Source organism: Falco rusticolus, chromosome 10 (assembly GCF_015220075.1).
Source record: "Falco rusticolus isolate bFalRus1 chromosome 10, bFalRus1.pri, whole genome shotgun sequence".
NCBI classification, from domain to species: Eukaryota; Metazoa; Chordata; class Aves; order Falconiformes; family Falconidae; genus Falco; species Falco rusticolus.
Genome location: NC_051196.1, coordinates 9,141,946 through 9,169,725, shown reverse-complemented (window position 1 = coordinate 9,169,725; position 27,780 = coordinate 9,141,946). Strand labels below are relative to the sequence as shown.

At 38.0% G+C, this 27,780-nt stretch overlaps 1 long non-coding RNA gene across 1 annotated transcript; it reads right to left on the bottom strand.

Moving 5' to 3' along the window:
* LOC119154335 lies at nt 1-27,738 on the bottom strand. Its single transcript, XR_005106437.1, has 5 exons — nt 27,413-27,738; nt 17,576-17,658; nt 4,910-5,109; nt 2,825-2,917; nt 1-157 (listed from the first exon to the last, which is right to left on the bottom strand). It is a non-coding gene; the product is annotated as an uncharacterized LOC119154335 (long non-coding RNA).
* Nucleotides 27,739-27,780: the final 42 nt, after the last annotated feature.

The following is a 27,780-nucleotide window of genomic DNA, read 5'->3' as shown; positions in this document are numbered from 1 at the left end:
CCTCCAATGGATGCAGGTGCTCAGCTCTATCACCAAAAGTATTTAAGGCTGTTGAGATTCTTCTTCAGTTTAAATATTTTCCTTTATTTGGAATAGCAGGATGTGAGATTATCCCTCTACTTTTATGAGCCATCAGAAAACCAGCATTCATGAAGGCCTAAGCACACAAAAATATGCTACATCAGTATTATAAAGTATACTTGGTTTTGACAAAAAAAATTACTTAAAACAAGAAGTAACATGGCACAAACTAAAGGACAAGTAGTATGCTATATCTAAATTTAAAGTCTGTACTTGTGCCATACCTCAAACAGTAGAAATTTTGTTCAAAGTCATTTATTCGTAACAAGATTAAATACAGCTTTGACATAATGTGTGCAACATTTAAATTATGCCTTGGTGCAAAAACTAGCATGAAATATTTGTACAAAGTAGTGCGTAGTAGCAGTAACACTAAACTAGACCATGTTCATTACAGTAGAATAAAAGGAAAACACATTTCTTAAGCTTTAGATTTCAATAGAGGCATTTCTATGGCTGTATTTATAATACTCAGACTCAGAAGAAAAGTTCACAATTCATATACAGCAACTGAAAAAAAACCCTAGAGATCTTTCTGGTTAGAGCAATAGTCTGTAACAAGGTTGATACCTTTTATATAAATACATGTCTGAACGTTACAGAATTTTACAGTTGAAACTGGAGTTCGTGCATTCGATGTAGAACATCGAATAACCTAGGTTAGGAGGACATCATGTGGTAGAATAACGTATGAACACTGTAACTCCCAAACAACACGCCGTCTACAGCTGCTGCCCCTTGCAGCCAAAAATACTAAATACTGTTGACAGACTCTGACTCTAGAAGCAATCTCCAATATTCGATATTAGGATAAAAGAGAGAATTATTAAGATGATCTGCAATTCTGTTACAAAGGTGTGGGTGAACGACTGGATTCAGCGCAAGTTTCCTCAGTTACTAAGCCCTAAGCAGCCATTTTAAAATTTTAGAAGTACACAGTCCCATTTACAGGATTAAATTTCACCCTTCCATGCACTTCGCTCAAACGGTCTTTGCCAGAGCCCTACCAAAAGCAGTAATTTGTGCATCTGTGACCTGAAAGCATCGATAAGCAACTCCACGGAATATACGCAAGAGCTTCATCCTATCTCATCAGTAAAATCTCTCGTGAACAACTCCATCATTACTAGCACATGAATCCAAAAAATGTAGCTCTAGACAAGTATTTCTGGAACTATGTGATTTATGTTGCATTTCTCTAAAAAATCCATATTATTTCCCTTGTCAGAGGCCGATAATAAATCCTTAGAATATCAGATGAATCTACTTAAACCTTAATTTTAAAAATTAAAAATAAAGCAATCCACTATAGTTATAATACTATCCATAAATTATGGAGTCAGTTCAGATTGTTATGGTATCAGTCCAGGAAATCAGAAAAAATTGCAAGAACAGAGAACAATTTAATAGAATGGCTAAGGATGGACAAACCTCTACATGTTTAGAATTTCATTTCAGATAATCACTGAAGACAATGGAAGTTCTGAACCAGGAAAAAAAAAACCTGGAAAACAGCAATTCTAAGGGGATTTTTCTCTTTCCTATTTCTGGCCAAAAGATATAGGGTTCAGATCATGCTATTTCCTTTCACAAAATCATAGACTCACTCTTGAAGTATTTTTTTTTTACTGAATTAGAAAAGCTAACATAGAGACATTAACAGTACTTTTCAATGTGTTCTAAAATTAAGTGTTCCCTACGGATGACAAGAATTCTGTAATGCTGACTGCAAACACACAACTGAGATGTCCTGAAATACTTCTGTTTACAAGGCTTTTGTAATCAGTCTCAGCCTTAATACTCAGAAGAGCCAAGCATTTCTTCCCCTACTACAGCATCATTTAGCAACCCTGGATCTTCCATCCTATTCCAACATTCTTAACAGAATACATATTTACAAAATAATAGTTTGTGAACTCCCATAATTCACCTCAGTGAGCAGTCTCAGATATATCTTAAAGCTTTAAACCAACCTCCCCAGAAGAGTTTTGAAAACCCAAGAACCTGCACAATCAAGTCTGCAAGCTGGGTAACCACCTTTCAAGCACAGGTTAACTAGCCACGAAGGCTGGACAAAGAAACTGGGTTTCTAATCAGTGGGATCCCAGAACAGCATTCTGGCAGGAGTAGCTGGAAAGAAACAAACACCTACACGCCATGTTTCATATGTATATCCTGCATTTTATCAGTTGGAAAGAAGCTTACTTAGCAGCGGCGCTGTCAGAGGAGGGGAAGTTTATTATGAAAAGAGGCATCTCTGCTATCAGTGAGCAGGGCTGAGGCGTCTAAGTTCATCAACAACATTTTTAAAACAGTGTAGGATATCTCAGTACAGTTGAGATGGCTGAAGAAGTAGTTTCAAGACTGAGCTTGGTTGGTTTTGGTAGGATTTATGAGATGGGATGCCTGCTGCAGAAGAGAGGTGGATTCTGTGATACAAAGAGTCACTTCCAGTCTCACATTCCTATTCTGCAGGCAAGGCTGGGAAAGTATTTGGAATGTAACAGCATCAACTTGCACCAAGACCATAGTTGTTCACCGCCTTGGTGAGAATCAAATACAAAAGAAAAGAAACCTGCTTCTCAGGTTACCCTGACACAGCAAAATGGAAAACTGCATGGCTAAAATCACACCACACAAAAAGGGTCACAGGGTCACCAGGTCTCTTTGTGGCTACATTAAGTAAAACTCATAACTGACTCAAAAAAAAAAAAAAAAAAAACCAAACACATTTTGGCCTTACCTGCTCTCATCAAACCTGCTGTTGAGTAGTCAACAGCGTAACATTGTTCTGTCACACTCGCTTAATCTCTACTTAATCTGCTTTTGCTTTTTCCTAAGCAAACACATGAACAGACACATACAAAAGGGGAAAAAAATCAGTATCAACGAAAGCACATTGGTGTTGCAGAGGAGGCTTCTAATTGAGCAATAGATCCCTCCAGATCTGTTCAAGTGAAATTACAGAAGGTTTACAGAGAATGTACCACCAGAGCATTATTTTATCTCAGTGAATGGGGGAAGGGAAAAAAGACGTGTATTTACCAAAGAAAATATTGGGTTTAGAACCCTGAAGGAACACTTCCCAATGTCTATCTACCAAATACTCTCTGTGAGTAACAAAGAAATGTCTACATGCCAGCAAGGGAGCTAACACAATGGGATTTCAGTCTCACCTGCTTCACCAGTCCTGTCTGGTAAAGCCAGTAGGACAAGCAGCAAATAGTAGGAATGCAAATTTCTTCAGCCATGGTGCTTAGACAGCAAGGAAAAGGCTTCTATCAGCCAGCATCCAAAATAACCGAAGGTCAGATTTCCTGGAACTCAGCTGCAGAGGGCATGCACTTGAGCATACAACCCCTCTGCCATTCTCATATCTCCTGATTCTCTCCAGGCTACTGATTTACATCTCCCACCTGCTGGGAAATCATATGCTATCTATCAGTAAGATTTGTTCACAGTGTCACACGGATTGTTGTTTTTAATCTCTGAGTCCAAAATCTCAGTTGACTACCCTCCAACACAGTTTCAAATGCAATCTGAAGGAGTTTCTAGTTGCCCCAAGACACGACTGCACTGTCTTGCTTGGCAGGTGTTTTGAAAGGATTTTCCATCTCATCTTGTTGCCTCTCAGCAGTCAGATGAAAAATTTCTTGAGCATCTGGGACGACATGTATTTGGGGTTTTACACTTAGTCAAAAAAATATTTATCCAACAGATGGAAACATGACAAACTAGTCTCTAAAGTAAGCATGCCTTTTGAAAATCTCATGCCTGAGTCAACATCCATAGTTGGCAGTAGATTGTTACAATTTCAAAAGTGTCACTGCACACAACTGAGAAAATGTCAGGATCAATCCTCCTTCTTTACATTAAAAAAAAAAATGTGTTTATAACCTAAGAAACATATGGGTAATCTGAGTAATTGAGAAAAATCCAATACCTTAGAGGAGCTATTTATACACAGGATGAGGGAAAATTACATTTGCTTTATGTACTTTAATGAATTAATCCAATTTCTGCAAAAATCCTCGATAAGGCCTGATAACAATTAAAAGTTTTTGCCATCCTAGCCAGGTTGTCCAAAACGATGAACAAAAAAAATCACAGCCCTACTCAGATCAGGACTTTTATGCAGCAATGCACTGCATAAAGACATAACTGTATTTGAGAAAAGAAAATTGCTTTTGAGTTTATTTTATTAAGCTGTAGAGGCAAAATAATTATCTGTTTAAGTTCATTTTATGCAAGTAGGGATTGCCAATGTAAGCACAGAAAACTATGGCAGGAAACAAACTAAACGCTGGACCTAAACTAAAAAACAAATTTAACTTTGGTCATCTTTGATATTTAGTTCCAGATCTGAACTCTGCAGACAGAATTTTTATCTAACTAGTAAGAGGTGGTACAGCTGTGTTTGTATTAGCAGGCGGAAACACCTCGATTTCCTTTACTTCCACCACATATAGTGGCCTCAGGGTTACAGAGAACTAAAAAACCTTATGGGCACATAGATACAATAAACTCCTTCCTAACAAAAAATTAAGTCACCCTAACATTTTGATTGCATGATTTACCACAAGCCACAGGAAAAAAAAGATGTGACATTTCATCCTGAAGAGCCTTTTGTCAACAATTATTCATGGAGGCAAAGTTCAGGAAAAATTGTTTTCTAATTTCTCAGTGGTATCATTTATGAATATCCTAAATTAGATTGTAAGAGTATCTTTAAAGATTTTGTTCTACTTCGAGGGAGTTTACAGGGTTATCTGTACACAATAAATTAACTAATCAGTAAATTTAATCGGTGTATATTACCAGAACATACCTCTTTTTATTCTTCAAACTTTTTTTTTTTTTTTTTTAATTTAAATACATACTGCTGCCTTCTGGAATAGAAATCCATGAAAATATGTCTTCTCAAGACTTCATAAACATGACCATGCACTTGGAAATCAATTACTTCTGTAACACCTAATTTTCTAGTCTTATGCAGGAGCTTCAACTTGACAGATGCCAAATATCACCCTGAAGAAAAAAAGGATAAAATTATGCCGTCTTTTACTACTAAGGAGAAAAAAAAAGAAAGCATTTTCTACATGAGTTCTTCCATCATCAGAATGTATCATTTTGAGAGTACAGGTTATGGTCTTTCTGGTAAGGTGAGGACAAAAAATTCCAGAGGTGAGTGAAATTCGGATTTTAAAGTGTACCAGGTTCATACAAAAAACTTGATTTCCAAAAATATCAAGTCAGTTTCCTTAAGTACTCAAAAACTTAAACTTTCAGTGATCTTGACTGTTCAGCACTTCTGAAAACTGCAATGACATTTGTCTTAGACCCCCTCAAATTAGTAATTACTTCCAAAAGTGTTTTTTTTCACTTGTCCAAATACACACAGTGGAATAACAAGCAAATGCACTCTGGTTTGCAACAACTTTACTTCGCCTTTACTTGTATACATCTGTTACATCTGTCATAAGATGTCTCCTTTGTCCAGAATACAGCTTTCGAGTAGCATAGACGTCTGCACATGAACTAAGCATGTTGCATCACATGTATTAAAATGCACCTAAGTCTATCTGAGAGCCAGCTATTCAATTACACTAACATAAATTTCAATAAACAGAAATCTTTTGGGTTTAAATCTTTTTTCCTGGATCTCACTTATCTGCTTTTCAGATCAAACAATTCAGCCCAATTCTGAGGCATTTTGCATTTTTTAAATGCTTTAGTTTGCAGACTTAATGTTTTCTTTTTCTTAACATATAAATATACCTTTTGGGATGATTTCTGCTTTTACTGTAATTATCCCATTACAAGTGTAATATAATTCCATTTGTACTTGAAGTTAAGTAAGTTTCATGGAGCTAAATAATCAGATTACAACCTTATGGAACTAATTAAGTTATCCTCAAGCACAAGTATTTTTTTCCCCAGGAAAGTCCCTCTGAGTTCTACAGGACTGCTCAGTGAATAATTTTTGTAAAGGTGAGTATTTGTGGGGTCAGATCTTAGTACATAATGCTGTATTTTCTTCTTTGCCGCTTTCTCAAAAATGGTGCTTTTAACATGCATACTTACTGCATAACCACTTACTCACTCCTCAAAAATTGTCACATCACATAGAAATTGTTGCTCTCCTTCATCTGTATCCAAAATTTTAAAGTAACCTCAGATTTCACCAGCAGACACAGAGGAGCTCTCACAGATGTCACACATACTTCAGCAGAACTATGTATATTTTGCAGTACTGCTGATAGATGTTTCAGCCTTAAAGGTGTATTGAGAGCCATCATTTCTCAAAAGGCTTCAGAAGAAACATACTTCTAAGCTTCATTTCAATCGATAATAATGAACAATGGTGAAAAAAGATCATGGGCTAAAAACATTGTTCAGTTATTTGTTCTCCTAGGTCTCAAATCAGCTGGCAGTTACCCTATGAAAGGCTGGAGGAGGGAAATGCCATTTTGGTATTTTACAGTGACCTGTTCGGGTTTTTTTAACCACAGTTGCTTAGCTGCTGAACACATATGAACATGCAGAAAGGTCCAGAAAATCAGACTGGGAGTTGAAGAGAATACAAAGACCTGCAGGGAATTAATTAATCCTTACATATGCCATAGCTTTTTTTCAAAAAAACAACCCTGAGGGGCCAAGTTGCACTTAATAATCAAACAATGGTTAGAATTACTGAGGCTCTAAATATGATTATAAATCAGATGTTCATAGTAAGATGTCAAAACTCAAATGTTCAAGGATCAGTGACTTTTCAAATGTGTTGCACTAGACTATACTCTTCTTTCCCAAATAAGAGGCTGAGGATGCTGACAGAAACCTAGCAGAACTTAAAAACCCCTCCAACCCAAACAAATGAAACACTGCTCACCAGACAACCTTAAAATCAGCAGTATGATGAAGGGACTTCCCAAGGCCAGGATTTCTGCAGAGTTCTGAAGAAGGTATTGGTTCTGTCTGCCAACTCCCTCAATATGCTATGGCTCCTAACCCCACGCTAGCTCTGCTGCCAGCCCTTCATAATCTGCAGTCACGGGTTGCCAAAACCTGCTTTAGACTGTTCTCTGTCAAAACTCCCACTGACCAGCAGACTGCTGACATAATGCTGAAGGAAGTAACACGTGTGGAACGCCAATATATAGTGGTTCAGAAAAGGGAAGAGAAAGTCTGAATTTAAAGAATGCTCATTTTACACACATTTTTTAAAATATGGGTTTTTTTAGTTATGGATTTATTTCCTTTATATAAAGCCAGTAATATTCATGTTTAATGCTACAGAAATGCTGCAGCTATTGTGCTAAGGCTTGTAAAACATCTGGAAACAAATTTCTGTATGACTCATTACCTCTGCTCACTTGATCAATTACTTATTTTTAGCAAAGTCTGTGTAAAAAATGAAATGGCCTCTGTCTTTTTGGTTTTACCTACGCGGTGTATACTATGTTACTAGTTTCCATTGAGAACCATACCAAACATAAGTGCAATAAAGCATTGTGTGTTCAGTTATTTAAATGGAGTTTGAACACGAAAATGTAGTGTTCGATTCCATCATGCTTTAGTATTGCATTACTAGACTACCTCATGGAAATGAACGCATTCACTGCTCAGAGCAGGTCCTGCTTCATCTGAGTAAGACTGCAGAATCAGCCTCATATTGTCTTTCCTGATGGGTTTCTGCGCTAGAACTCCTGTAAACAACTAGTCTCAGAAGACAAGCCTTGGCAAGAAATCCTAATTCTACTAATTTCACAAGTGCTTGAATTACATAACCTTCTTCAGTTCCATCAGAGCTATCATATTTCTCTGTATTCACTGCTGTAGTATTTTACAGTAATGACTCAGAAGAATTAAGGTAGCCATAGTCTCATTGTATTGTCTGCAACTAATGCTATGGAGTTAAGTGACGCACTGGATTTCATGCAGTGTCTTAAATTTATCAGTTTTCAGATTATGGAGATTAAAACATCTGAAATCAGGGAAAGTTCTCTTAGTTGTGGCTTTATAAAAAGGTAAATAGTGAAAGATTTCAAATAGTAAAATCACATATATAGAAGATAAATTTCTGTCCAGGTACCCTCCATTTTAGTTGTGAAACTGAATGTCATCACTTACCAGGTTAGTCCTTTGTTATTAACGTAACAAGTAGCTTCCATTGTGAACACCCTTATATTCTATCCTGTTTCCCTCTCTCTCATCCTAGCACAGAGAATATATACTGGCATAATTTTTTAAAGCATCAGTGAATACAGAGATAATTTATTTTCAAAGGAGAGAAGGTACTAATTCCCTGCAGTCTGGCTGAATATGTTAGTTTTTCAAACCATCCTATCAATGGATGCATCTACATGAGACTTAAACTTCAGATCAGGAGTGTGCTTTTGAAGTGAATGTCCTGTTCGTTCCCCCTAGCCTTACTTTGTTTCACACAGCACAGATCAGGGAGTACAGCTAGATATCCCCGAGTGAAGCAACGCTGAAAGATGCACTCTACAGAGAATCTAATATGCTCCAACTATTAATGGACTTCCCGTTCGCAGGAGTAAACTGGAACTAGTTCAAAGCAGATTCCCTCCTTTCCCCCCCACTCACACATAACGTGGACATCTCGTATATACATATACATATAACGTAGGCTCTCAGCACCAGCTCTATGGATTGGCTCTTACTGCACAGCACTACTTGCTAATGTAAGCATGGACAATATTAGCTCAGGGCGGTGGGGAGGCTGGAGCATTTTGCATGACAGGATGTATTTCCTTCTTCCATCTCAGCTTTCCTCTTAATAAAATTTCCTTTGATGAAATTATTTTAAAAATAGATCTTTTTGTTTGCATAGGAGGAATGGATGCAAGTTAAATTCATGCATGTCAGGAACTTCAAGATTGAAACTCTAAGTTCTAGCAATCACAGGCTGGCATGTTACATGCATGCATGTACGCGCATATTATCTGCATGTACAAAGATGAATATACTGAATGTACAGTTTACATAGTACTTTTTATCATATTTAGAGTCTGCTATCATGCTTATCCTGTGACTCCAACACATTTTATCTGAAGTTTAAAAACCTATGCACTTATTTCAGAATATTTTGTGGCAAACAGCTTCATGTCTCCATTGAAGCACTGTAAAAAAATGCAAGTTCAGAAATCTCACCTAAACCAAAGAGAGAACTAAGAAATTCATGAAATGCACTTATTTAGTCTGGAGATGAATTCACTAATAAGATGAGTTTTGCTAGGCACAGCAAATAACCGACATATAAATCACTGCATTGCCCAGTTTAAGTCATGAATAGGAAATAAAAGAAATCACTTTTCATCTTAAAAGGCAAAGAAGCAGCAAACTGAATAACCACATCACCACTGGTTTAGTATTCATGGAGCAACTTACTGCACTGCCCATCTTTTACGTTTTTACCTTTCTCTCCATTACTACAGCTGTACTTCACCTGATCTAATCTTGCGCTAATCCTGAAAACTAGATCAGTACCAGAATACCAAGAACAGAACACCACACAACACAAAAGAACACAACACAACGGAACACAGTATTTTCAGTTGGAAGGGACCTACAACGATCATCTAGTCCAGCTGCCTGACCAGTTTAGGGCTGCCCAAAAGTTAAAGCATGGTATTAAAGGCATTGTCCAAATGCCTCTTAAACACTGACAGGTTTTGGGCATTGACCACCTCTCTAGGAAGCCTGTTCCAATCATATCTTCACAGAATCTTAGCCCATAGAAAATGCAGATACAAGTTTTTTATAATCTAGAGATTTGGTGATGTAGGTTAAGAAAATTGTCCCATAAGAAACCAAAACAACAGGGTTTTTTTAGTGAAACCAAGCTAAACTCAGTCCTAAGATATAGGATTTTTAATGACATAAACCATAAACATATTACTAACATTGCAGGTGTTATTTGCAATTATTTAATAACGTACTGTTTGCATGGTTTCATCTGTAACATCTTAGAATTGGCTACACTGCAACAGAAATCTCATATTAGAGGAAAACAAAAGACTGGCTAGAACCAGTAAGAGAAAATAGCCCACGTTGCTACATCTGATCAATCTGTATCTGCTATAAACGTTATTCTCAATTTTATATTATATTATGCTTATATAAATTATATTTTATATAATATATAATTTTTATAAAAGTGTATTATATTATGCTTATAAAATTTTATATTATATTATGCTTATATAATTTATATTCTATATAATATATAATTTATATAAAAGTATATTATATTATGCTTATAAAATTGAGAATAATGTTTATAGCAGATACAGATTGATCAGATGTAGCAACTTGGGATTTAAACTGAAATGTATTACTGAATAAAAAAATATTAAACGTAACAACATCATTTTGGGGCTATTGGACAGCTTCAAGGACCCCTAATGGGAAGATGCAAAAGCTATTTGGTGGCTTATATGGAATATATCTGTGTTGTTACTTTGGTGTACACCAGAGATATACATCACCACAACTGGCATTATCTGTCACCTACCTTTGCAGTTCAAGGAGAGGCTAATTGCTGCATAGGTATGTAAGAGTGGGATACTATTTCCTCTTTAAAGTGCTTTCTTCACTTTAAAGTGGTGGAAACCGCGGGAGAAACTTAAGCTATTTCCACATGTTGTGTCCTCTGCTACACAGTCTGCCTTCTTTGTGCACTCAGGCAAACTGATACAGGATGACGACAAGCTGTCATGTGGGCTAGCCTGAGCAACAGCATGCTATCCCTGCCGCTAGCACACTTGAGTGGCGGCTCAGCCCCATCAGCCTGTTTCCCTTCACTCAAGAAAAGTGACAGGGTATCATAACAGCACAAACACCTGTGACTGTGCATACTTCCAGGAGAGCAAGACTGAGAGGGCTTCAGCATCTCCCTTCCAATCTCCCACATTCTTGGCACAGCTCACAGCATCACTAAAATACTAAATATAGTGCAGACCTATAGTTTTTCTCCATCTCCTCAACTGTACTTGCCAGATTGCCTCAGTTCCTAAATACAGCAAGTGAGGTTGAAGAGGTGAGAAAAGCAGTAGTGCTGTGTGGGAAACACAAATAATAGCAGTGCTATGACAGCAGAGCAGAAAAAAGGCTCCAAACCCTACCTCCACCTGAAGCCCCATTCCATGGGATCACCCACAGCATGCAATCATTTCTATTTTTAAAGCTGTATTTTCTAACATGAGTCAGTTACCAATCTATTTCTGACCTGAACAGGAAGGACAGCGGAACAACTTTAATCACAGCTGAACCAAAATTAGAACAGAAAATGGATCAGTTCAGTCCCTTTATTTATACTAACCAACTTTAGGTGTACCTATATGAGCCAATTAGAATTAAAAAAAGAGTATCCATAAGCTCCTTCTGTAGATACCGAGTACCGCAAGCTGGTTTGAAGTGTAGTTCAAAACACAGAACTGGGTATTGGCAGGGGCCTGTTCTCTCCAAAGCTTTAGCTTAGAAAACTGGCTAATTCAGCCAGCCAAATTAAGTGACCATCTAAGGGATGGTGACGGTATGCCTGTAAGATTCACCTCTCTGTCACCTCGGTCTCTTTTTTGTTTGGTGAGTTTGTGAGGATCCAAGCACACCGAGGCCCTGACAGAGATGGGAGCTTCTAAGTACCGGTATAGCACAGGGCAGCAAGTTGAACATAGGTCAGCAATGCTCTTCTGCAGTGATGAAGGCAAACCACAAACCCGACTGCATTAGCGTGGGCATAGCTAGTATATCGGGGGAAGCTATTATTCCCCTTTGCTCAACACTTGTGTGGCCACATGCAGAATATCCTTTACTGGATTACTGTGTCCAGTTTTAGCACTCAGGACAGGAGAGGGAAAGACAAACTGGAAGGAGTCCAGAGGCAGCCTCTCCCAATGGCTAGGGGACTGCAGCACATTACATGAGCTAAGAGAACTGGGTTTGTTTAGCAAGTAAAAAATAAAAGGCTGCAAGGAACCCAAATGTGGTTTCCTACCACCTAGAGAGCAGTTACAGAGAAGACAAAAGCAGACTCTTTCCAGAGGTGCACAGGGAAAGAACAAAAGGCAATTCTGACTACGCACAAGGAAAAAAATCTTCATCATAAGAGTGTCTAAGCACTGCAGCAAGGCCCTGGAGAGGCTGTACAAACGCCATCTGTAGAGATTTTCAAAACCGAACAGGACAAGACCCTGAACCTCTGAGATTAACCATGCCTTGAGGAGGCCTGTGAACTAGATGATTTCCACATGTCCCTTCTGACTTTAATTCTACAATTCTAAAATTGAGACTCACACATCATATGTATGAATATACACGTTGAAAGCATGACATGAACTGGTTAAAAATCATTATAGTTTTTTTTAAAAAAGTCGTGCCAATGTGTGACATCAGAAGCCTTCTTCTCCATGGCAGAACAGTGATACTCTAGCTACAAAAATTACACTGAAGAAAATAAGAATAAATCCTTAGTAATAAGACTATGATGTTATTGAGGACATCTTATTATTAGATGAGCAACAAAAAAAGCTGCATGGCACTGAAAATGCAATCAAGCACCAAGATGGCAGATATGAACTCATTAAACGTATAAGCTTTGTTAAAACTGCAGAAAGACTGCTGTCTGTACAATCTGCTGCAGCCCTGCTGTTGGTTTTTCAGACTGCCTGATCTGTCTCATAATTCCTTTGGAAAACTTGTAAACAGAAAATTAGAGTAATCAAAATCTTACAGATATATTTATAAAAGTATAGAAGTATCCTGATGTAAAAGCATATAGAATCTATAGGTCAATATATAAATAGCTCTTATTTTAATACCCCAAAATAGAAAAGTAATTTTCAGAGCCAAGGCTGCCCTTAAAGCTAGTTGCATATGAGGAAAATACATCTTAAAAGGGGGAGGAAAAAATCTGTGGCTTTTCCAAGCTGTTTTGACTACTAACAGCTCAGTTTCAAGATAAATGCAGTATGCATAATATATGCAGCATGTTTAGATTTGACATTTACAGCTGCAGTTAGGTAATTTTACAGATATATGTATGGATAAGTACAGGGTTAGGCATGGATGCAGCAAACTGCTTAATATAAAGATGGAGATTTCTTGTTTAGTTGCCTAGCAATAAGATCTGACTCCTGGAAGCTAACAAATAATGATTAGAGAATGGAATAGGATTATTTAATGTATCTAATGTATCATACAAAAAGGAACACAAGGCTATTGAAGACAGGGAAATGCTAGGCCAGAAAAAATCAATTCTATCCAGTGAAATCTATTCAGGAAATATGTGATCTGAAGGAACTACAATATCTAAATTAAAGAAAGCCTCAGTCTGTTCACTCTGTCAATATTTTTCATAGTTCTTCTTTTAGCAGAAAGTCTAATTCCATCTTGGCTAATGGATCTGGCTTTCAAATTGCTGTGTTTAACTTTGCCCAGCCCACTCAATAGTGTTTGGAAGCTGGAGAGAGATTTTTAAAAATGGAAATGGATGAACATGATGACATTTCTTGGAAAACACAGTATGATACTAATGGAAAATTTGATGACATTTACTACACTGGTGGAGAGGCAAAAGTCCGCACTTGTTTTGTTATGAAGAGCTTTAAAATTGTACTGATGCCTTTTAACACATTTACAAGGTTTCATCTCTCAGTTGTTTCAATATTACATATGTTTTTCTCTCAGTACTTCATAATCAGTATGGTTCTGGATCAGGAAGGTCACAAGCCAAGGATAGGTAGCATACAAGTCCAGCATAGGTTAGAAGTACTTACTTCTTAGAGCATTACTGACATTGATCTTTTTCCATTATAATCTAAATTTAAATAGATGTCTACATTAAAAATGGGAAAACAGAGGCCACTGGATAGTATTCCAGCATAAGCGCTGTGAACTTGTAATGCACTATTCATGTATTATTTAAACTTGAAAGAAGACATGTGATTCCTCTTTCTGCTATTTCCAGTCTTTAAAACATTCTTCTTTAGCAAACCCTTTAAAACAGTACTTCCCAATATCTGCTCCTGTTGGAGTTGTCACTAACAGTATTCCGTCTGCTCAGCACAGAAACTGTCTTGAAATTTCTCTCATGTGTCCTGTTGCGCCAGCATAAAACTAGAGCGACTCCACAGATTTCCTGTGTGACGCACTTACTCGGGGTTTGTCTACACAAGGAAGTAAACATAAAGGAAAACTAGCCTCTATTCAGTGCACAGTATCAACTCTGAACTAACTCCTAGTATAAACATACTTACCACACAGAAAGCCAAGGCAGTTTTTCCCACTCAAATATGGATCAAACCACTTTGAACAAAGACAGTCCTACTAAAATTCAAAGGTACAATCGCATTCCACAATGCAGTGCTTCACAAAAATAAATCAAAGTTTCAGTATCAGAAGCAGCATGTCTTCCATCTAGTCATATATATCCTGCTTCTCGACAGAAGATTTATTTAGGGGTAGTTTTAGATACTGTACACTGCTTTGCATTTTGGCATGAAAATACCCTTTCACTGTCCATAAGGTACATTTGTACAAAATAGCCCATAACTTAGTACTTAAACAGCATGAATTCTTCCATGAAGACAATGCCTTTATTTCTTAATATTCCTTCCCCAGCTGCAGACACCGTTACACTGACTAACTACATCTTGAGTTTGTCTTGTACTGTGGCTCATTTGTCCTTGTTACAGCAGTGTGAAAAACCCTTAAATGGGACGTAAATTATATTTACTACACGAAAGGTCTTAACAAACAGGAATTTACTGATTTTTCTATGTTGTTCAGACACTATAGAGATGTAAACCACACAAATATCTAAAAAAGCAAAAAACAATAAAAAAGAAGGACATGCAAGTGAGGATTTTGACGTATGAATCGTGGTAAGTAATTCAATCAGTGTTAACTTACTGAGATGCAAATTGATTGGTTGATTCATTACAGTACTTTCTGTATAATAATAACTTACAGGTTTCTAATAATTCTAATAAAACCTATGCCCCTACCACCTACATGCTAAAAAAGCTAAGAGACAACAACAGTACTTACCTGCACACATCCCTTAGAAGACACTTGCTGTTTACAGATATCTGTCAATAAAGAATAGACGGTCTGGGATGAAAAGCATTGTGCCTAGGCCTTACTACACCTCCCTGCAATACTGAGACTGTACAAAAACATGCAGTCAATCCTCTCTACCCATCTCTCTCACAGATCCCCAGAACAATCTGGCACTAAAAAAATCCATGTGGTCAACATAAAAAATCATAATCTCACCGAAAAAAACCTGTAGAGGGAGTAGGGACACAGAGTTGGCTCTGATCTCTTGTTGATTCTCACAAGTTTATACACATTCAGTGGTATAAACAATGATTTCAGAGAGTTTCTGAAAAAGAATAAATTTGATAGAAACCTCCAAGCTGGAAGTAATTAGTTTCCTCATCTGGGGTGACGTGGTAATCTTTGCATCTATTCCGATATTGTAAGTACAGAATCCAACTTTTTTTTCCCCTGTCACAAGAAATAATAGCTTGAGCTATTAATTTCAGTCACATGCACCTGTAATTTGAGCTCTGCCCTTCATTTTTTATTTTTATCTCTTTTGACAAGTCACAAGAAATGTAGTATGTTAAGTTTGAACTCTTAATTCATTGTGAAAGTAGTAAACCGTCTGCCTCACTTTCATATTTCCACATCACTATTGGCTTAAACAATATTCAAAGATCTGCTGCCAACTACGTAGCAAAAATCATGTCTATTTTGTAAGATGAATTGAAAGGAACTGTTATTTATGAACATACTTACTTACAACACTGCCGCTTGCAAACAAATGTATGTTGCCAATGTACAAGACAATGTATCTTACTTGCTGTACTGTGACAGTAACAGGTTTCTGCATTTGACATTTTCTAATGCTTCACACTGCACAAGAAACCAAAATACTTCATGTTCTCACTCAAGATCCAGTAATCCTGCTTGCTTATGGCTACTCCAGTGTGAAGAATGTGAAAAGGAGATGCTCTGGTGAGTAATTATACACCCCCTGGATGAAGTCTGACTACTCTTTTCTATATTTTTATCTAAATTAGACATCAGCAAATAGCCAAGACACTTTCTTAGCAATCGAGTTTTATAATAAAACATATGTTAGACGTCTATGTAGCCCTAAACATTTTTCAGTCTGGCCTAATAGCAAAGGCTATCAAGCCAAATACACTATAAATTCCACTCGTGGTATCATAAGCAAAGTAGTAATGCCACTCTTTCTTCAATTAGATGTCAGTATGGTGTACACTCCTTTAGGTAGTCTTACCTTCTTCCTTTTTTACCACCCAAACTACAAACCATGCTTTCACTGTCTATTTCTAAAATTGCTTTCAAAACTTCATAATTCTAAGGCCTGCATAAAGCCTGCAACTGAATAACAAAAAAGACATTTTGATGCAAGTGTATTTGGTATACTTTTATCTACATATTTGAAGATTTACACTCCCTAAGTAACCATACTCAAAATTGAGATAAAGCAAGTGCTACACTCTCTCACTGTAAGAAAGGCATATCCAGCCCACTTTCTGTGTTTGTTGTCCTCTTAGCCAGGTACACCTCAGGCATATCCCACCTGTGAGGCAAGATGTTGTCCTTGAAGAAAATCCCTTTGAAATCTCCCTCTTAAAAAACAGTCCATGAAAGCAGAACCAATATTATACTAGTCTGATCATAATTATTTAGATTACAGTTAATTACAGCTGTTATCCGTAATAGGTTGTAACACCATACAGAGGAGATGGCATCCTATGATGCCAGATCATCAACTGACATCAAAAGGAGGCCAGCAGTGTTCTCAGTTCTTTTTTTTCCACGCAGCCCTAGTTGCATTAGTAGTCATTTTCCTTCAAGAGCTCAGTGACAGCAATTCTGAGGGGACAGAAGTGACAACTTTGTTCTTGTGGAAGAACAAATGGTTTGAAACATCAGTGCCAACCAATCCTTTTAAGATCAGCCCTAGCAAGACTGAGGATGAGACTTCTGACATCAGTTTTGTTTGTTTACTTTCCAGCAAAGTTTCTAGCTGCAAAAGCTTCTTTTGAATCCTGAGGTTCACTCATTCTGAGACCTTGCTGGTCTAGAGTATAAATACTGATGCGTTTTTTTCCCTTTTCTCTTTTTCTTGGTAGCTGGCTAAATCACAAAGAAAACAATGAATGCTTCTTGGTAATATTTACAGGGATTGAGGGCGGGGGAGATACTAAATTTCATCAGCTACAATACATAGATAATATTCTTTATATGAAATCACAGCTGAAAACATAAATATCATGGTGATGTCCTGCATATATTTTTTTCATTTTTTTTAAAGAAGCCTGAAGACTTCTTTTAGATTCTTTCTGCCTAAAACATGTAAATCAATGAAATAGCAGTTTGAATAAAGGAGCAGTAATTTACTGAATAAAGAAACAATAATTTTCCATACCAACTAGGGTGTGTTTGCTGTTCAAATATCCTTGATCTTGATGAAAACTTGTAACTTGTGAGACCCTTCTGTCCTGTAAAGATCTGTAGAAAGAGACCACTGTAAGACTGGAGTAAGTCACTGATGAGTTTAATCTATCAGCAACACAAATATCAGTTCTCCAAATGCTGTACTTGACACTGTATTTCTGCAGATCTGGGCAGTCACTGGACCTGAACCTGAATTAGAATTTCTTTTAAAAGGCTTTTTGTTCTTATTTCCATTCAGAAGTGACAATCTCCAGTAAGCAGAGTTACATTTGCTGTCCTGGTTTCACACAGGTGCTCAAGGCAGGGTAAAGAGGCTGCCCTGAACTAGGTAAGATTACGTTCAAATGTTCTGGGGATCTATTCAACTTTGATAAGAGGAGAGAAAGGACTTCAGAAGGAGCATCCAAAGCGTAGCTCCTAGAAGGCAGAGTACATGTCTGGGTGGGTTGGGTTTTTTTGCCTGTATTCTATCTTATGTTTCTATAGCAGTTACGATACAATTTGAGCAGGATGAAGCCTGTTACAGATAAAATCTGTCTTCTGTAACTCGGCTTCTACTGCTTTGCAACTTTTGCTAACATAATAAAGAAAAAGCAGTTGAAGGGGAGCGCTCTGCACCCAAAGTTCACCTCCAGTCAATTCAAATGGAGTATAACTGGTTTTGGCATCTTTCTTTGCCTTGCCTCTTCATTTTGCACTCCTGCTAGTAATTCATGGAGCGCAAAGCAACCGTCAGTCCCTTTAAGCATAGTCTTAAAGAAATTCTTTTCTGTGAGTGACCCTCTTGGCAATGCATTATCTGTAGATATAGTTGTGTGTTAAAAGAGGAAGAGTAAAACGTTCATTGATTAGAGGCAGGGAGGATAGATAATCTCCTTTCCATGATATAATCTAGCTTTGTACTAGTTCTTCTTCATCTTGGTCAACTGATGTGACTACACCTGTTGTCTACCAAACTTCATTATCTATTTCCTGGAAAATAATGCTTACAATGAAGAAAGTAATGGTGTCCACGGTCCATGCTAGGAAAATACAGAGGTTAAGGATGCCACCTGAATTTGTTGCTAAAGAAACAAACGTGCATTATATTTTTACTGTTAACGGAAGGGCACAAATATGAAAATAAAGAAGCTGTTTCTTTTGTTTATGAGGAAAATGTAAGTCAGGAAAAGACATAAAAGGCAGAACAAAAATGAAGTTTATGCTAAATAAAGCACAAATTATCTTTTTTCCAATTTTAGTCTACCCAAACACCATAGCCAACATCACTAATATTTGTGAAGGCGCAATGTACCAGTTGTTTTCCCTCTTGCAAATGTTAGTGTTACCAAAATAAGGGGGGGGGTGTTTTGGTTTGGGTTTTTTTAACATATTCTACTTGAAATTAATCCCTTACAGGTTCTGATTGCCATGAAAAGTGAAACTGGAAAACATAGCTTAGAGTACTGAAAAATGACTCACAAAATATAGCTATTGTTTCACTCCACTTTAAAGGCAGACGGCTTTAGTCCTTATTTACCTGTATGAGGTGAACTGCTTTGCTCTAAGTCCTTGGATTCTCCTCTGTGGCTTCTATGTAGGCATAAACAGGAAAAGTAATCTCAGTTATCTTCCAAAATTACCAGTTATACCATCCCATATTTCTAGTTGGACATTCTTTATTGCTCAAAATTAATATGGTTTAACTGGAGTATTTTTATTATTTACTTAGAAAGTGCTTTAATAATGTGATTTAAGACACCTGGCTGAAAGTATCCAAATTCTAATTTCAATTAATCCATAAACCTATGCATTTGGACTCATCTTCCAAAGCTTTCTCCGGCTGAACATCCTCAGCCTTGTACTCTTTCTATTTGTCACAGTGCTATCATGATTCTATATCTGTTTGGCTAAAGGACATAATGTGAGTGTATTTACAATGTGGTTCCTGGAAGCCAAGATGAACAGGGAGCTAGCTAAGAATGTATTTATTACTTAAGAAAATCAGGACCCAAAAGGAGAAGGACAAGTGTAAGGCACACCAGAAAGCTTTTACCAAGCTAACTGAGGATGGAAATAGCCATTGGCAGGAATAGTTTTGACATAATTTGTGTATTTGTGTTTTGGCTTCTCTAGGTACTTTAGCCCTTTAGAGGAGTAAGAAGCTGAGCTCTTACAAATGTTTGCTGTAGCTTGTAATCTGCAAAGGTGGACAAACCAAACTGTCTTCTTTAATCAGAACAGACTTTAAACTTAAATTACTGACTCCTATTTTTCTTAAGCTTTCCCACCAACATTATTTAGGAAACAACACTAATAAACCTGTTATTTTCTAATGGAGCTAGATGAAAATCAGAGTTAGTATATTTGAAGCAAGCATCCTGTAGCTCTGCTTTCAGCTAATTCTTGGGGAGGTGCTGCATTCAATGAACAAGTCAATCAAGTATACAATAGGGATAAAATGCTGAGTCAAATTCATCCCTAATAAAACTAACATAACGTCAGTAGCTACAAGGCTACATCCTTTAGTGTTTGTTTAGGGCCTAAACAGAGTTCCACTTGCTAAAAATGCAGTACTGAGCCTATAGAAGGAATGAAGGTTTTTGATTAGCTCACAAGTGGGTTTTATGTCACTGTCTTAAATACTTCAATCCCAGCAGGCTCAGCTCGCACCGTACCTGAACAATGCTGAAACCAGAAATTATCTAGGAACTTAATCTCTAGAAAATTTTGTAATTCAGCCCAGTATCATCTCAATCTAGGGATCCACCTATTTACATCTGAAACAAACACGTGTCTGTGGGCAGATGTGTTACTTCCGATGCAGTGTATGTGACTTCTGTTTCAGACACACAGTGTGTAAATGCCAAGCCTGGAATCCTTGCAAAATCAAAATAATTACAGTAAACCATTTATATTAACCAGAATAACTACCTAGTATGAAATTATGCTTATTCATATTCTTTTACTTTTAAAAAAACCCACAACAAAAACCAACAAAAAACCCAAAACAATCAAAACAAAACAAACAAAAACCCCAGACAGAAACCCACCTCTATTTTACTAAGGAAATCCAGGAAAAAACACCCCAGTTGGAAGTGCTTCTGATTACAGGTATTTTACAATAGGCATACATACAGCTTACCTCCCCCATGCCCCCCCCTCCTCCTTGGCCTTGCAACCCTCCATGACATACCCGCAGCTGCACCTGAGGCTGTTGCCAGGTGGCAAGGCCAATACTAGCTCAGAACTCACAAAAGAACTAAGTTTTCATTATCTTTTTTTTTTCAGACCTCCCATTTTTACTCAGAATTGCACAACAGAGAATCCACAGAAATAGGATCATGTTACCAAACACATCTCTGAAGTCCTTTTTACCTTTTGTTAATGATTACTTGTTTCTTAAGTTCACTAAACTTGTGGAGCTGGCTAATAGGAATTAAGTCTGTGGTGCTGAAATGGGTTGTATTGCCCCAGAGAATTAAATATTTTCAATCTGCAGAACACATTTGACATTTTTATAGAATGATAGAACAGTTTGGGTGGGAAGGGACCTTTAAAGGTCATCTAGTCCAAACCCCCTGCAATGAGCAGGGACGTTTTCAACCAGACCAGGTTGCTCAGAGCCCCCTCCAACCTGACCTTGAGTATTTCCAGGGATGAGGCATCTACCATCCCTCTGGGCAACCTGTGCCAGTGTTTTACCACCCTCATCATACAAAATTTCTTCCTTGTACCTAGTCTGAATCTACCCTCTTTCAGTTTAAAACCATTACGCCCCTGCCCTATCGCTACAGCTGTGTTGAAAGAAATCTGTCGCCATCTTTCTTATAAACCCCTTTAAGCACTGAAAGGCCACAATCAGGTCTCCCCGGCATCTTCTCTTCTCCAGGCTGAACAACCCCAACTCTCTCAGCCTTTCGTCACAGCAGAGGTGCTCTGGGCCTCTGATCATTTTTGTGGCCCTCCTCTGGACCTGCTTAACTTTTACTGTATGACATAAAATCATGCCACATGAAGCCAGAAATAACTACTGGTTAATAAAAGCTACCTTCAGAGTCAGATCTAGCTTTTTTTTTGAAGATCGGAGAATATTCAGATGTTAGGGCTGATGTAGGTCACGTTCTGATAGTTCTCAGTTCTCTTCCCCTGATTCTCTTCCCGAAGTAGGTATAAGTAACGATTTGGGTACGAACGGGAGAAAGCCTCCTTCATGCAATTTTGTTAGAAAACAAACCAATTTCACCAAAATAGGGAAAAACTACATACTTTCAATGAGTAGCTGCACTTGCTTTAAATGGATTAAGGACTACAGAATGCCAATATAAAAATAATCTACAGAAATGAAAAACAATTTTAACACACTGTAATTAGACTGGATGTAATAAAGGGAACCAGAGGGCAAACCATGGAAACGCTGTTTATTGTAATCTAATGGTTTCATGTTCCTGAACCTATTTAATAATACAGGTTTGTAATAACACGCTCATATGTGCAAATAATAATCTTTGTATATTAAGGAAAGGTTTTGAACTTTTCAGACTGTTAACAAGAGAAAACAGAAGGACTTTACTGACATCCAAAAGGTCAACCTGGATTTATAACTATTAGCCCGATTTCCCTGTATTTGTGCTTCCCCTTGATGACTGAAAAACACTAAGTAGCTTTTCCTCACCCTTTTTTTAGCTTAAGTGCATCTTTGATCCCTAAATAACAGAAAATCTGGCCCTTACAGAAACCTAACAGAGTATTAATGCTGTCCTTTGTCATTAATAAAAACTGTATTAACGGCAACCATTGATAACTATTATATGTGAATATTACCTTAAATTGTAAGAAGGGACGCTATAGCTCTGCCCATGAAAAATAAGGCAAATAGCAAGTGCTATTTGTAGCTAAGTGTAGCTCACTACATCCAACAAAAGCCCTTTTCTACAAGCAACTAAAAGTATATACATGTTCTATAGGGTATTCCTAGTGTTTCCTACACACACAAACCATGACACAGCATTTTCTGCAATGGAAAAGACAATACAAGATTATGTTGATAATACCAAGCACAGCATTTTAATAATCGTAAGTAATTTCCAATCCATGCTTCTGAGTTCATCAATAATACGTTTTTATAAAGATACGAGTAATGCAATGCAGCTATAGGACACTGATGCTATTCCAACTCAATCAACTGTAATTTGTGTTCAGCTCCAGTAGGTGTTTATGAATATGACAAGTATTTCATATCCAAGATGACGGCCACAGAACCACTTAAGTAAACAGATTACAATGGAAGCAAGGCAATAAATTTTAAAACTGATACAAGGATTGTTACTTCTTAAACATTGTGCAATTAAACCACGGAACTCACTAAGACATGCTATTGGAGAGGCCTAAAAGATGTCAAAATTAGACGTGAACATAGGAAATTGAAATACTAATAACCGTAAAAATTACACATTATATACATGCTTTAAGGTAATTCAAACGAGAACAGGCAGTGGTTAGGAGAAAGAAAAGCTCTTGTCTTGGCAAATAATAAAAATGATAAATTTAAAAGCTTTCTTTATTGTTAATCTGGTGCTAAGCAATGTCAGAAACAGAACATTGCAGTACAGCACGCTCACTCTGCTGATGCGAAAGAATATGAACAAATCTGTCATTTCAGATGACTAGAGAACATAAAAATTTTGCAGCTTACATGTTTCATTGGACTAGACCGGCTGAGAAGACAGTCACTGTTGGGTTTGGGTTGTGGTTGGGTTTTTTTCCACAAACCATTCTGGGAATACATATGCAATCTTCTTTGAAAGCTATGATGATTATGCATTAGTACAATTGTATCAGCTAAAAATATTCCCTGTTCTAAATAGGCCTCTGAAAGCAAAGCAAGCTGTATTGTTATCGGCACTGCCTCACTTTCCTTAGTTGCTTGTATAAACATTCACTGATGGAATATCAGTATCTCTGACACTCGAGCATTCCAGGCAGCTTTCACTGGCTAACTGTAAACTCACACCCCAAATACCTTTCCAGTCTTCTGACAAAGAACCACCGTAGGAGTCCTGTGCGATTATAACTGCCAGGCTAATTGTTATACTTAATAAATCTAGCAAGTCTTCGGGGTCTTAAATAGATAACAAGGAGATATTTTTAATTTAAAAAAAAATTATTTGATAAAGTATAAAGGACCAGTTCTGAGCAGCAGGAAATCCAGGTGCTAAGTTAAAGTATAAGGAACAGCATTTCAGAAGACAACTGGATGAAAGCAAAATCATTGGTTTTATTAGAAGACTCACTGAAATGTACTGCAAAGGATTTTCCAAAGAAAAGGAAAAAAGAAGTGACCTCCCAGGTGGTTAGAAGTCCACCACTGTTTCGAAGGGTTGAAATGCGCTTGTCTCAGTGCGTATTGTTAAATCAGCCTAAGGCATCTCTACAGATATTCAGAAGTTTAATACCAATATATACTCTGCAACTTAAAAGGCTGTATAGAACTACCACAAAGCCTTCTGCAACACTTTCACACCATCCGTGCTATATTACAAATTAGGCACATAACTATTAGTGTACTTTTCCAAAAGGCAACCCAAACAATTCCTGTAATAGTGCATCTGCACAGTATAAACAGGGTTGCTGTTAAGAGCATGCTGCTTCAGTAGAAATGCCAAAAAGTTGTTTAAATGAAAAATATAGGTGTGGTTTTGAGATTGGTTTTGGGTTTTGTTGGTTTTTTTCCTTTTCCCAGGCCTTTTTTTTTTCTACAGTACAGCTTTCCTTGAGACAGACTTCTGTCACAGGAAAAACTCCGTACGTTTGGTTCAATGTCCATGTCAGCTGCTTTATTCATGGGATGGGTCAGGAACTATATATATATATACATGGCTTTGGAGAAAAATGAGGCTCACTTTTTGAAAAGACAGGCAGAAAAAACTCTCTGGAAAGTAAGAAGGTGCAGGAGGTGATTATGTTGGAGAAATTGGGTAAACTAGGGTGTGGATTTTCAGTGAATTACTTACTCTGCAGTAATTCTCTACATGAATGCTTTGGTTCGTATTATATGCATGTCTGTACTACATTAATGGGGCACTCTGCATAAAACCCAGCCTAGCGACATCCACAACCAGTACAGTGATGAGATGCAGTATTTTTACTGGAGATGGTACAGTGCCACACTGCTACAGCTACCCTGTCATCAGCACTCCGGAATCTCCACCCAGCAGGACTCAGCTTTGTAATCACTGCAGTGCAACCTACTACACAGTGTTAAGTCACAGTGATTCCAGCTTGGCAATAGTAAGGAAAAACTCCCAGTTCTGCAAAGCTCCTTTCCCACATTTTGTGGGTTGTTTTGGTAGACGACAGCAGCCAGGCCAGATTCTGAGCTATGCCATATGCCCAGCAAGAGGCATTCCTCTTCCTCTCAGCTAGATGCTGCATCTGGGGCAGCAACTCTTGTTTCTGTGCCAGTCTGCAACACAGTAGGTTCCTCATGACACTTCACTGACAACCCTTCCCCTCCAAATAACCAGTGGCAGTGCACTCAAGTAGGAATTAGCCATAGATTCTCCAAGTGCAGACTTGCAGAAACAAATCCAGTCTAAACCACTATGTCAATTGTAAACCAGCTTATTTGAATTAAAGCATCAGTGGTGTTCAGGGCAAGTGGAAGGGAGAAGGGGAAAATACAAAGGCAGGGGGGGTAATTTGGACAATGCACTATGGTGACCGATGGGTACAAGGTGATATTGAAACTGCTAACTATTAAATTCCATTTGCTGATATTTTTTTTTAATTTTTGTTAAGTCAAGGGGACAAATTAAAAAAAAAAATAGGTAAATTTGTTACTGAATAATCATATAAACCATTGGGCTGCTACATTCTCAGACATGAATAATGGTGTCCGCCACAATAGTTTATGGAATTTAAGAAGTAGGTGAGATATATAAAATAGAAGGCATTTCACAATCTTTTCTGTCCTCTGTACTACAGTTCATTGCCTTCATCAATTGTACTAGCGCAGCTGGTCTATTAGGCTGACAAAGTGTGGCACAGATGTGAAGTTATGAGCAAAGCAGCCAAGTGCAGAAACTTCCTAGGTTCCCACCTGTCAAAATCAGTGTGAGCTACAGGATAGCATATATCCTGCTGGTCTTAATATAATGCCGGATTCAGTCCTAAAAAACTAAACACAGTTTTAAGAAAACAGCGGTCTTTGCTGCTATTCTCATAACAACCAAATGCTGTGGGTTTTTCTGTTGTTATGGTAATAAGTATTTTATGGTATGCTTTACAATAAACAAAAAATGTCAATATGTACCTACTGTGTTTTGCAGGTTTTCCATTCTATTCTCCTTTTCCTCTCGTCCACCTCCCCTCCCCCCAAAGAAAAAGACAAATTCTCCTGAATTTTCACTTCCAGGGTCTCTGCCCTAAATGGTGTTGGAATGCTTTATGCTGGAAGCACTGCATGAGAATACGCTGCCATCCAATGCAAAATAAAATCCTTGCTTTCACTTCCGTTTTTAATATTTGCAAGTATTTTTATTACTTTTTACTTGAGAATGTCCATTTCAAGAATATTAACTGGTTTTAATATTGTTTTAAATCTTGTTGACTTTGCTGTTCCCTCTGTGCCCATTGACCCCTTTCTTTCAAACTGGATCCCATTGATTTCAATGGAGTTCTGCACAGTGCTGTTCTTGCAGATGCGTATGTGAGGTCCAAGCTCCCACAGTAATATAACTATTGTTAAATGCAGGGAAGTGTCATTATATAAAAATTCCGGTATGACAAGTACCTGTCACAGTTATGTTCACCCTTATGCAACACGTATGTGCTCAAAACTTAGTTCCAGGTAGTTTATTCAAGATTTTTCATGACACAATCTGATAAGTAAACTGTCCTTAGTGCTTATGGGTACAAGGTGGGGAAACCTATATTGAACAAACTTCATCCCAGATAAGATGCGATGGAAGACGTATGACAGCCTTTAGGTTTTATATAACCCTTGGGACATTGTGGCACACTGTGTTGAAAGCATTAGGAATGAGGTTGGCTCTGGGAAACTATTAAGTTCTGCAATACCATTTGTTCGGACTTGCCGTCTATATGGTTCAAGAGTTATTACATGTATCACTTTCTCCCAGTCATCTGAATTATGAGTCATACAAACCGAAAGCGGAAGGCGTATGCACGAACAAAGCAGATGTGGAGGTTTGTGGAGTTTGTTTTCTGTCCTGCCCCATCCAGGACAAGTAAGTTTGAATCTTTGGCAAGTCCAGGTAGCTGCTACCTCAGTGACGATCAGGGCCTGAGACCTGACATTAAAAGGATAAAACCTCACACTGCCGAGTCTTTGGAAGTCTCCCTCGACTCAAACTTCCACCTACAGCTAAAAGCCTGGCCATCTTTGTTTTGTTTAACTGAGCAGGAGCAAGAAAACCCCACCAGCTGTGTGCTTAGCATGACAAATACACGAAAATGTCTCTCAGGAATCCTGGTTGCCCATGGGTTGCCTGGAGGACACCCTGCCATGGACCGGCCAATTAATACCTAGAAGCACATGCAGAGAGAGAAATAGTTTCCAAACCCAGAAAGCAAACCTGAAATCGGATCCGTACAGACAGGCTCTTGGAGCACGAATGGCAAGTCTCCTCCTTCGGATCTGATTGCAAGCTCAGGACTACAGCCCATAATCAGCTAATCTTTTACCTCAACCAAATTTGAAATGTGGTCTGCCCGAAGGGAAACCTAGCCTTAAATAAATGTATTAAATAAATAAATAAAAAAAGACAAGCCAAAAAACCTTACGAGAATACACATCTTAAACTACCTTTCCAAGAACGTGGCAGGATCAACTGTAACTCACACTCTAGGCCTCTAGAACTGGGGCTCTGTGATGGTTGAAGTACAGGAGCAAACAGCGAAGGAGAGTGGCAGCCACACTGCCGCCATTAACCGGGTACGCCACTTGCGCAAATTTCCCTTCCCTCCTAGGCCCTACCGCCAAGCCCGTGGCGTAACGGCTTTCGCGAATACGGATGCTGCACTGCGGCGGTTGCACAGTTCAACCAAACTTCCTCCCTCCTCCGCCCACTTAGCTCTTAAGGCCACCCCCTTTCTCGGCTGTGATTGGCAAGACGGGCGGAGCCCTTGGCGGCGATTGGCGGTTGTTGGCGAGAGGTGGGCTAGGTTGCGTGA